Source organism: Apium graveolens, chromosome 6 (genome assembly GCF_009905375.1).
Source record: "Apium graveolens cultivar Ventura chromosome 6, ASM990537v1, whole genome shotgun sequence".
NCBI lineage: Eukaryota > Viridiplantae > Streptophyta > Magnoliopsida > Apiales > Apiaceae > Apium > Apium graveolens.
In genome coordinates, this window is record NC_133652.1 from 168539017 (window position 1) to 168551039 (window position 12023).

The following is a 12023-nucleotide window of genomic DNA, read 5'->3' on the forward strand; positions in this document are numbered from 1 at the left end:
ATCCACATAGAGATATTTGTAATCCCCCATGTATCTTTCCAAAAGGATACCATGGCTAAAAAGGCACATAAACCGTTACTAGATCCATCTTCTCAACAAGGTGGGTCTGATGAAATTCACCTGTCGGCCACGATATCCTATATTGAGTCAAACACACTCTCCAACATTCAAGCTCTTGAAGCTTTAAATGTGTCAATTAGAATAGCATTATTTGGTGAGGATGAATTGATTGTAATGGGGCACTCAACCATATTACGGTTAGAATGTCCTGATCAAGGTCCTTCAATTGATGAACTGCCTTCACATGTGTTAGGAGAGAGTGTTGTAATTGATGCCACATATAGCACAACACTTACCTCCCAAGGACTAATAAACCTGGATGCATCTGTGGATAGGGTATCCGATGTAGGTGCAGATCGGAAACCCATTGGCGATGAACCAGATTCACATGGTGAGCCTGAAGGGAAAGTGTCTTTACCGACACTAGAGGAAGCTGAGGAACAGATGCCAGATATGATGGCCTCAGTGATCCTCCCAGAGATTCCAACTCTGGACCAGTCGTCTCATGATGACATGCAACTTGTCTTATACAAGGATCAGGAATCGTGAACTTTCATTGCACCATTGCTGACCTCCTTAAGGATGGCTCTAATATTTCTTGCAGGTACTTCTTCTGGATCTCGGAGGTATGAGCAGAGTGTATCTGTGAGGGTGAGCGAAATAACAATTCCAAAACCGAGTGATATAGTGTAGAGTAAAACACTGCGAGAAGCACGTGAGACACCTACCTCCCAAACATTACCTATAGACATGTCACAGTATGTAACAGAATCTTATCTTGAAGAAAAGTTGTCATTCAAAGACAGTTATCTCAAAGAACAAATGGCTCTAAAGGATCAATATCTCAAGAATAACTGTCTGTCATGGACCAACAGATTACACATCTTTCTGAGTAACTTGAACTTCAATAAGCATCATTTTCAAGCTTGCGGAATTTTATGGAGCAGTCTCTCTCACAAATAGGGAAGGGAAAGGAAGTTGCCAATATTGAGCCAAAGATCTCAGTTAGCAAGCATGCGCCAATCCATGTCTCCACTAAAATAGTTCTTGCCAGTACTGGGCCAAAGACCTCAGTCAGCAAGTGAGTGTCTATTTCAGAACCATCTATTCAAGAGATCCCTGACTTGATCTTGCTTGCTCAATAAACCCCAACTTTGAAGGATAACACACTGAGGGGAAGAAAAGGGTAGAGCAAGAAAAAGTAGCTGTTGTTGTGGATTTAATTCAAGATGATTTTCAAGCAGCTGGCTCTGGATATGATGAGTTTGGAGATGAACTTGAAGAAGAAAGTATTGATGAAAGGGTGTTAATCAGATCAAGAACTGCTGAGAAAAGTTCTACAACTCAGGGGGAGCAATCAACTTCTAAACAAGATCTTCTGAGCCAAGTCATTAAAGCTCAGAGGAGTCTTCTATCAAAGATATATGCTCCAAAGCCCATATTCTCAAAGTTTGGGCCGGAGGAAGGAGAGATAGATGAGAGTGAAGTTCCTAAGGGGCGTGAACCCAGATTTGAAAAGGTGGAGATGGAGGGGAGAAAGATTATCTCAGATGACTGTCTGTGCTATGGAATGTCTGAAACATTCAACCGATCTTATGAAGAAATTCAAGAAGAGGTAGAAAGATCAAGAGCAAGAGTACTTAGAGATGTCTAAAGAAAGGAAGCCAGAGAATCAAAGGAATCATATCTTCGGAAAAATAGGAGATGAAGTAAATGGGAAGAGATAAAAAGGAAAATGGACAAACCAGAAGTCTATCTTAAATCAGAGACTTTTAAAAGGAATATTTTAAACATTCTGAAAACTTCAGAAATCTTTATGACGACATTCATGAATTCTATGACAAGTTCAGTGAAGTCATCACTCGCGCTATTGTGAATGTTCTGAAGAATGGCTGGAGGATTACTATCAATCATAATGATGAAATTCAGATAAAGATATCCACTAGTGTTCTGAAAAAGCTAAACCTTGTTGAGTTATTTTTCCTTACATCAAAGCTTACATGGCTGACATCGAATGAGAATGAATACTACAGGGACAAGCTTTAGAAGATGATGATGGATGTGTCTCCTCAAGAATTCTTTAATCCATTCATGATCAAGATGTTTGTAGATGGAAGGATGCAGAACATCACCATATCTGATCAAAATCTACGGCTCATTCATTTTCTACAACTTACTTTCGTGGAAAGTCAACTGAGGAACAAAAGAGCAAAACTGGAAGCTCCGGGAGTCAAAAGATCAGAAGTGGACGTTAAAGCTGTTGAAGTTCTATATGCTTACAGGCTCAATGACAAGATGATCAGGGACTCAGAGAGGGACATGAAGAAGGTAATCAGAGCTTATCATGAGATGGTGTTTATAAATAGAGAGGTAAAAATTAATCTTTTAAAAGATAGTGAACCTATCATCAGCACAGATCATGAAAGGGATCTAGTCTTTGAGATTAATAAAAAGAAGATTAAGATCAAGGATTCCAGATCAAGCGAATCATAAGCAATACAACAAGCCTTGTTGGATGTCAGAATTTCCACATGCAAAGGAGACAAGGTTCCTCTGATTCATATCATAAAGATACTTGATGAGGTAATGGAAGAAGAATTGATCAATGACACTAAGAGAGTATGAGGACATCCTAAAAGGATAATGGTCTTCGTAATGGCAAGAAGATCTAATCTGTTATTTGAACTTATTCCTAAATGCTCAAAAATCATATGTCTCCAATTGATGTTTAATGAACTAAATAATCCACCTCCCATTAATACACTTTAAATAGAAGCTCGTGATTATGTCCAAGCTAGGCTAAATGACCTTCTGAGTAGAAGTAAAAGATCATCTCTTCCAGAATCAACAAGATCATCAGACCCCAAAAAGAAAGCTATCAAAAGAAAGTCAGTTCAGACTCAATCCAATCAGGAAGGGGAAGGTAGCCAAGGCAAGAAGCTGAAGAAGACAAAAACAAAGAAGACTTAGATTATTTGTTAAGGCTAGTGAAACACTTCTTTGTAATTTGTAAATTAAGAAATCTGGAAGTGTATATGTAATCTAAAATGTATTTAATATCATTATCTATTTTCATATTATAATTTTTCTTATTGTCAGTTGAGTTATCCTTAGGAACTTATTTGTCGAACTCTAACAATCTAATAGGGGAGATTGTAAAGCATAATGTAACATAATATGTAATTGAGGAATTATAACTCAACATGAAACATAAACAGATAAATAATATTAAACTATGAAGACAGAAACCCTGAAGATGAAGACTGGATAAATACAAAGAATCAAAAGATGGAATTAATGCTCCAAGTCCGCAGGTCATGGGAAGAAATTCATTAATATGTTCAAGCCTCCATGAAAAATAAAATGTCAAAGGAATTCCAGTGTCAGTGAAATGATTGATTTGAAGTATTACAGATCAGGGGTTTAGTGATTGAGGCAATGAATAATCAATCAAGATGTATCAGCTCAGAACTGCAGAAGAAATTGAATTAAATCAGTTCATGTTAGTTGTTTGTGAACCAGACCAAAGCACCAAGCATCAACATATAAGAAAGGAATTAATTCAGTTTTACAAAAGAAGTGTTATTGATATAGTTATTAAAGATGGGATAGAAAAATATACTAAGTCATTGTTCTTATGCTAGTGGTCGCAATTAAGGGATACACATTCTCTTGTTATTGATTGCAAGTTAGAAATGATTCTAAGGCAAAGGAAATTATACCCTGTGGGAGCAAGTTATAAGTTAGTGCAAGGAAATTGGTTAACCAATGTATCCTTGTGATCGTCAATAAAAAAAAACACTCCAAGGAAACTTTTAAACTCTGTGGTCACAAGTAACTCAAGGAAGAATAATCTATCTAATGGTCGCCAGTAACTTTAAAGAAGAAGTATTCCAAGGCAAAACTGCTACTTTGTGGTCGCAAGTAAGAAAGAGTAAAATAATTTCCTCTGGTCGCCGGTAATTCACTTGATTGTTTTTATTGAACAAACGAAAGCAATTGAATGGAATAGTGTGATATTATTATGCCACATGTCTAAAGCAATTGAAGTCTACAAAGCAGCAAAATGAATGTAAATTCATTTAGTTATCTTTCTCAGCAACAACTGTGTTTTTACGAGTGCTTCATTAAAGACTTCATTTATTAGGCTTGTAAACATACTGTTGTGTTGTCAAATTTATTGTAGCTAATCATTAAATTAATTAGATTGTAGCAACCTCAAGTTTTATATTAATAAAACAATATATTCCTCAAATTGTTTTGTGTCTATTTTGATTCCGTATATATAACGAAGAACTTAAACTTGAATCGAAAAAGATTGTAGGTATCGTATTCTACCCCCCCCCCTCTATGATACTTTAGGACTAACACATTTACATAAGAGAAATAGTGGGGCGACATGGAGTTCCAGTGTCCATTATCTCATACCGAGACCCCAGATTCAACTCCAGATTTTGGAGAAGCTTTCAAGAGTGTGCGGGGACCAATTTGAACATGAGTACCGCTTACCATCCTCCAAAAGACGGGAAAAGTGAAAGGACCATCCATACACCAGAAGATATGTTGAGAGTCTATGCAATAGAAATTAAAGTAAGTTGGGATGATCACTTACCATTGATCAATTTTTCGTACAATAATAGCTTTCATGCCAGTATTTGGATGCCGCCTTACGAGGCCCTTTATAAAAGAAGATGTTGATCTCCCTTGTATTGGGATGAAGTTGGAGAGTGCAAGATGATCGGGACCGAAGTGGTCCAAAGATTCAAGGATATAGTAGATCTAATCAGAGGAAGTCTGGTAGCAACCCAAGATCGACAGAAGAGGTATGCCAATTTGGCACGAAGAGACAAGGAGTATGAAGTAAGGGATTTAGTATTTCTAAAGGTATCCCCTTGGAAAGGATTGATGAGGTTTGGAAAGAGAACGCTAAGCCCTAGATACATTGGACCATTTGAGATTTTGAGACGTATTGGGAAGTTAGCTTAGGAGCTAGCCATACCCCCGAACCTGCAGCAAGTTCACAATGTGTTCCATGTGTCAATGTTAAGGAATTATAATTAGGATGCTAGACATATAGTGGAATACGAGCACGTAGACATGCAACCAGACTTAACCTCTATGGAAAAACTAGTGAGAATTATATATCAAAAGGAACAAGTGCTCCGGAACAAGGTTATCAAGCTAGTCATAGTTTTATAGCAGAACCATAATATGGAAGAATTGACTTGGGAACTAGAAAGCGCAATGCTAGAAAAGTATCCTCATTTATTCTCTACATGATTCCGAGACGGAATCCTTTTAAGGATGGGAGATTGTAATAACCCCAAATTTTGTAACTATTTGAAATCCCAATGAATAGTAAATTTTGCTGATTGGGAAATATTATCAGGTGACCATATATAGAAGTTCTTTTAAGAAAATTCTGAGTAAATATTAGTGTTCCGTAATGAATTTGAGTGTATGTAAAAGTCGTCAGAATTCGAAAATGAGCACTTTGATTTTTCCCAAAAATCCATCAAACAACGAAGAAATTAAGTATAAAGCGTTGAGATTGAAGGAATTGAATTCAAGGATTATAAAAGAGGATTAATGAAGAAATAAAATATATTAAGAAGGTTTTAGGGAAACCATAACAATAAGATCACAGATATGTTCCTTCAAATGATCAACAAGAATGAGAGTTAAAAGAGCCGTAAAATAATTAAACGATCAAGGAACAAGCTTATGCAAGTAGCAAGGGAAAGTAACCAAGCTAGTTCAAGACTTCACCAACCAATTAGCATCTAACCAAGTGGATTAGACTAGATGACATCATCACACCACAAGAAACCAACACTTGGCATGGAGATGAGGTAAACTTGATGACCTAATCACTTTATTAAAGTGGAGGTATATAGATATTATGTTAACCAAGCATTTTTAGCACAAATCCCAAAACCACCCAAGCAAATAAGTCCCCCCCCCCCATTTCTTCATGCTCTCGGCCTAAGTAAAAAAGGAAAAAGAAAAGAAAACTCAAATCCAAGCTTGACTCTGCCATAAATCCCAAGGTAATTTTCATAGATTCTTCATGTTATAACTTAGTTACCCTAGAAGTTTGAGCTTCAAAAACCATGCCTAGCTAGTCTAAATGAATCATCAAAGATGATGATGAATGGTGATCAACAAGAACTAATGTTGTTTTTCTTAGGTTTCCTTGAAGATTCAAGCTTAGTAAGGCTGTATAAGGGCTTTTTGAGGCTTCTAGTGACTACCCACACTCCAAGGAAGGTATAAACCGATCGAACTCTTAGTATTCAAGTTGAGTTGAATGAGTTTTAAGTATATGTTTTAAGGATTGTTAATGAATGAAAGTATAAAGCATGTTTAAGGTTATGATTATCTAAGTTGGTGTAATGATGGTTGTTGTTGGTTGATACATTATTTGTGCTAATTATAAGTTGGTATTCTTGAGAGGTCTCAACATATAATAGTTTTTGATGATGGTATCTTGAGTTGTTGGTTGGATTGAGGATGATTTGGTGTGGTTTAAAATTTGGAAATCGTTAGTTTATAATCGTTGTAATGCCCGATTTTATAATGCTTCTCCGTGTGTATAACTTTGGATTTGAAAGACCTCCTATTGAACATCACCACTTCCATGATGAGTTAGTTCATATTTTAAGCTTCGTTTTGATGTATAGATTGTGTTAAATGGATTTATGGTTTAGGATGAATGATTGTTTTTAGTAAACGATATTTCGCGAAACCACCCCTACTTTATATGTAATTTTGAAACTATTTTTGAGACCTGCAAAAGACTAGTTGGATCATGAAACTTTCACATAAAGTATTAAAGGTAGTTTGTAAGGCCCTCGCGAAGGTTTCATGTTAAAAATATTATTTTTCGATTTTATAAAAATGGTAGAGTCGAGGGTGTGCAAGTGAGAATGTAAATCAATGACTTGAAAATGAGCGCGAGCATATATGAGAGTTAAGGCTTAGTTTCATTAGTGATCAATGACTAATCACGAGCTATGTTATTGTTAATAGATTATCGGACCAACCCGAGACCCACTACCACCCCCGGACAATCGAAAGCTTTCAAACCCTTTTTAATATTGTTGTTGTGATTAAAAACTTTATTTCTTATAATGCGATACAAATACATGCATGTTTTGAAATCATGTCTTACGATAATTGAAGTATGATTTAAATGTTGAACTTGTATGCTATAATACCTATGACAACTATAAGCTAATTTTTACGAATGCCCTTAGTATAGGGCATAATGTTTGAACATTGTATTTTGAACCGGGAGACGATGTACCCGAGTATGTTACGTATGATTTTAGATAACTGATAATCGAATAAAATTTATTCGATAGTTTTAAATTCTAAAGTGAATATTATTTTGAATATTCAATTAAGATTTTATTTACGAAAAATTATTACTAAGTGAATATCATTTTGATAATTCAATTAAAGATTTTACTTACAAATATTTATATTATTTATTAAATGAATATTATTATTTTGAATATTCATTTAAGGATTTAACTCCAATTATTTTATTTTGAAATATATTCTCTAATCAATAATTATTTAAAGAATGATATTTAAATATTCCTAAAATATTTTTAAATGAGATTGGAAAATGATTAATATTATTTAAATCATCTTTGGCCTTCAATATTTTTGAAGAATATTTTTGAACTGTATCAGGATTATTTTAAAAGTAAAGAGAGGATCTCAAACCCCGTTTTCAAATTTAAATCTTTCTTTGTGAAGGAGATTTAAATATTCGTTCAAAATATAGGGGATCCTGCTCAACGATGAGTTTTATATTCGCAACTAAGTTGCTGAATAGATAAAGAAAGAGAGTTTTATTACTTACGGGAAACAAGTCATGGAACAAGTTAATCCATTAACAAGCATCTCTTTAGAAATATTGGTGAGCTTCCCATTTCCAAGCTTATAAGACTTCTTTGTGGAGTCCTATTAACAAGTTTCTACTTGGGGAAAAGGGAGGCGGACTTTACGTTTCAGAGTCATGGATTTTAATCGAATTAGGAGTTGGCGTAAGAGGCCAAGTGGTGCCAGTCCATCATTAATTATTAGGCCCAAATTCTGGAAAGGCAATTCATTTCCTAGGAGTCCAACGATTAGTGGACAAGTAAATCTGATTGTTCTCCCCTACATGTAGGCATTAAGTAGGGTTGTACGACTACGACTGATCATCGTAAGTTGCACAACTTGGCGCGGTGATACTCCAAAAATTAGTTCATCATCCATATTGGATATTTTTCCGCAACATTATCGAGAGCACCCCGATTGGAAAGTTAGGGTTGGGTGACCAGTGAGTGTTGGCAGGGTCAAGCATTCAAAATGATGTTTTAAAAATGAAATATCTCGTAATTTCATCTTTAATATGATATCCCGGGAATTGATTTTACTTGAGGGGACAAAGGTCCTCAAGAATTTTTATGAAAATGATTTATACAGAATCACCTTGTAACTTCATCTATATGATTTACATTTGAAACTTTGTTTATAAATTGCACAACAGATGTTTTCAGGGATTCTTACGAAATATATATATATATATCTTGAGAAGTCGGTGATTTTCAATTTCTTGAGAGATGCTCTTGATATTTTTTTAATCCGATTGGGATGAACAACCCTAATAATAAGAGGACACAAGGTATACATGTATGTGTGATAGGAGTTGGACGGGATGCCATTACTTGTGTGTTGGGCACACAACACCAAGTTCGTTTGATCATGTTGATCTCTCAGTCATTCTTTTATTCAAATGAAATCTATCCTGAGAACATCTTGTTCTATGACCAAAATTCTGAAAGGTTAATTCTGGGAGATGAACTCTCCATTCACAAAAGTTTTAAGATTCTCATTTCTTTAAAGTTGAAAGTATGCCATGGTTGATTAAAAGTGACTAACGATACGATATGATGATACGTGTAGTAGAATATTTGTATATATACGTCTTAATTCTCTTCGCTGATTTCGAGGTCGGAATCCTTATAAGGGGGTAGGATGTAATATCTCGTATTTTTAAATTTACGTGAGTCTATAAATCTTGTGATTAACCTTAAGCGAATATTAGTATGACAATGTGAAAAGTTGGTGTGTGCTTTCTATGTGAAGTAATATGGACTAACAGATATTTGCACCCTCTCTTTCTTTTTGTGATTCCGAGGACGGAATCCGTTTAAGGAGGGTAGATTATAATGACCCGGACTTTTTAAAATTCATTTATTATTATAAAGGTAATTTTCCTAAAAAAAAGAAATAAAATTTAATATCTTATTCAAGTTTGTATAATTTTCAAAATGTTATTCCGGGTTATTGTGTTATCAATGTGTAAATTTCTTTATAAACTAAAGTTCATATATTGTTTCTAAAATCCAGATTTATTATTTATGTGAGTATAGTTGTTATGTGATTAAGTGATACATGTGATTGTGATCGAATCAGTAGTAAAAAAAAATTATGAAAATTTTATGTAAAATTATATGTGAATAATTTTCTGTAATTATGATTTGTATGTGTCAAAATTGTGAAATTTGATTAATAATATTCTCAAAATGAGTCAAAAAAAATTATTTGGATATTTTTCAAGTGAATTATTGGGCATTGTATGTTTTTAGAAATGATTTTCGGAATTATTTGAAAATTTTTCTGATTAACTATAAATTATTTGTGATTATTCGGAAACCCGCAACTTCAACGGTGTGGGGAATCTACAAACAGAAATATCTCCGAAAATGATTTCTAGCCTAATTTGATTATTTCAAACACTTTCTGTGTTTTGAGTTTTTTGATCCGGAGTACGGTTTTATCTACAGAGATTCCGGTTCAGTTTTACGGGTATTAAAATATTATTTTATTGTCTTGATATACATGCAATCTTGATAGTATCGCTATCCAAGATATTTTGATAAAATTATTAGCTTTTATTAAAGTACGTGCATTTGGGGGCTCGGAACCCCAAACCTGTATTAAATTTCCTGGTTTTGATGTTTATCCTAAAACGGGGACCGTCTGGATCAGTTTTTAATTATTCTCAGCTATTAAACAATGGATTTTTATATCCGAAATGATCCAACGGGGTCCTAATTTCTCATAAATATAAATAGCTGAATCTGATTTTCTAATTTATAAAAAAATCATAATATTCAGATAATTATCCAAATTACCATATAAGGCTAGGTATTAGTTCAATTTAATCATCATCTTCAAGCTGTGATTTTAAGAATATTACGCAACCGTTTGTGGTGTTCTAATAACCGAATTAATGCCATCGTTGAGCTCTATCTGTTGGTATCAATTTCATCGTCCAAGGTTGATTCTTTGATAAAATCATTTTTTTTAGTTCTTGGGCCGAATTGGGGTTATGATTTCCGAGGGTTATAAGGTATTTTTGATGTTGTAATTAGTTTCTTCATGTTTCCTACAATCGATTCATATAATTTTTGTATGTGTAAGATTTCTAAAAGTTGTTAGTCGAGTTTTATTTTTTACTCTATTTTTATTTTTGAATTTCCCGACTGATTTTCTTATGAAATGATGTTATAGATTATTTTAATATGTTGTATATATGGTAAGCTTTGATTTGGTAGTTAAATCTCTGGTTTTGGTTAAGGAATGGTCGAATTCGAGTTTCGCCGAAATCCTTGTCGGATTTAATGGTGAAATTATTGAAATCGATGGTGTGGCCATGTTTTATTGTTGCTGTCGTGTTTATCGTGTTCATGGAGTTGTGTTGTGCAGGTTAAGAATGGGAAACACTAAGGAACGGGCCGTTTTGACAGGGTTTGGGGTCGCCGGAAAGTAATCGGAACGGTCACCGATTTCTAGGTTTCTCAAATTCCGGCGAGTCGTTCTTGGTCCAACCCGGCTCCGACCCGTTCAGTTCTAAGAATAACCTAGGTTTGATACCATCAAACCCTAACCCTAAATTCAATAATGTGTTTCCGCTGATTTATTTTATAAAATAAATCAAAATTCCTTTTAAATTCCAAAAAATTATTTTTAATTCGAAAATAATTTGGTTAATTAAATTTAAATAATTAATTGAATTATTTTAATTCCAGAAAACTATTTTCTTTATTATTTCAAAAATTCAAAGTTTGATTTAATTATTTATAATTTATTTTGATTAATTATTTATTGATTTAATTAATTAATTAAATCATTTAATCAATTAATTTTATCTATAAATGGTTAAATAAAATATAATTATTTATAATTAATTCAAATAATGATTTAAAAATCATTTTGAGCTTTTAAAAATTATATAAAGGAATTTAAAATTTAATTATTATTATTATTAATTGAATTATTCTTACTTTATTCGTAATAAATAGACCGTTCTTCCGTTTAATACGAAACAAACGCGTCTAGATTCAGAAAAAATATTCTGCTTCTATTAAAAATACATTCGAGACATAAAATCTTTCGTTTCGAAAGGTCGCTTGATTTTGTAAACATTTCTGAGACGCGTAACTATCAAAGAGTTGTATTTCGACTCAATTTCAATTTTAAATACACCGAGTAGAATGTTGTGATAAACTGAGCCATATGATATATAAATTATGTGATATGTGGAATATGTGTTTATATGTTATATGAATTACGTGTTGATAAGAATGTCAGAAAACTGATTTAATCGTATCTTCTGATCCGTAATTTGGATTCAGACGAAATGAAAAGTGATTAAAAGCTTATATTGTCTATTTTGATATTTTGTAATAAAATGATTGAGCTGGAAATGTGAATACATGGCATCGGATATGCATACTATGATTATATGTGATCCGATTAGGTATTAATTGACGATTATGTGAAGTATATTTTTATTGCTTGCGTTAAGAACGTGATAAGTGAATTAAGTAGCATAAGGTAGTATTTAAATTAATTTTGGAATTCAGTTTGATTGATTGGTTGTGGATTGAAATAAA